Raw genomic sequence first — 1,294 nt, 5'->3', positions numbered from 1 at the left:
TATATATATATATATATATATATATTTATATATATATATTCTTTTCTTCTTTTATATGTCTGAAGCCTAAGGTTGTGGCCAAGCTGGGGCACCGCCAGTGTAGTCACTTTTTAAATGGCCAATTCTACGTGATTGGCTTTTGGTGACGGAGGGAGATCAATACTACTGCCCTCTTTTGAGTTTCCTGCCTTGATGTTGGTTCATTTGGGATCTTGGATAGCAAGCGGTCAAGTTGTTTCTTGAAATCCAGTATGTTTCTCCGCAGTTTCCGTCTACTCAGTATTGCTCAAAAGACTTGGATCAATTCGGATCCTTATGTTTGCTATAAGTGCAGAATACATAAATTCAATTAATCGGATCCAGAAGATAATAATCGCTACATAAACAGAGTATGTATTTGAAATTTAAGCCTTATACATATAACAAAGCAACGTATCAACTTTCGTTTATCTTATATTTGGTGTTTATACCGCAATTTCCAGTAAGTGGCAAGGTCAACATGTAAAGCAAACACGCAAATGGAAAGACTAATACGAGGTGCATTACAAAGTTTTCTGACAACTCCAGGAGAGACATTTATTAATTTCAAAGTACAAAATTCTACTCTCCTTCAAAGTAGGATCCTCTGACTTCAATGCACATGCTCTAGCACTCCGGCCACTTCGTGAAGTCCCCAATGGTAGTCTTCCAAAGTGAAGGTGTCCAGGACTATTGTCACAGACTCCATCTTCAAAACGACTGCCTCTGAGGTTCTCCATCAGCTTGGGGAACAATCAAAAGACACAGGGAATAGGGTCTGAACAGTGGGGAGAACGGGGGACAGTTTTAGTGCATGTCTCTGTCAAGTAGTTGGTTACTAGGATGCTCATCACTGAACAGCCTGGGAACAAACTTTGCATACATTTTGCACATGTTCAGATCTTTGTGAATAATGTTGTGTGCAGTTACCACTCGAACTCCAAACTATATGTTTATTGTTTATATAGACACACAACGGTCTATCATGGGGTGGTGGGGGAGGGGCTTCACGAAGTGACTAGTGTGCTAAAACAAGTGCACTGAAACCAGAGGATTCTACTTTAAAGAAAATTAAAGTTTTGAACTTCTTTCAATTTTCTCAAACAGCTCTGATGTTCTGACGTCTCTATTCCCTCAACACCTCTCACTGTCTCTCACCTCCTCTTTACCGTCCTTGAAACTCTTGTGCCAAGGAAAAAATCAAAGCCATAAGCGTTCTGGAGCATTTCAGAAATTTCTGCAAACTAGTCAGCTGTGATAAGTAGTGTTTTGTAAA

This window comes from Octopus bimaculoides, chromosome 1 (genome assembly GCF_001194135.2).
Source record: "Octopus bimaculoides isolate UCB-OBI-ISO-001 chromosome 1, ASM119413v2, whole genome shotgun sequence".
In the NCBI taxonomy this organism is placed as follows: domain Eukaryota; kingdom Metazoa; phylum Mollusca; class Cephalopoda; order Octopoda; family Octopodidae; genus Octopus; species Octopus bimaculoides.
Note: the sequence above shows the minus strand (reverse complement) of the source record.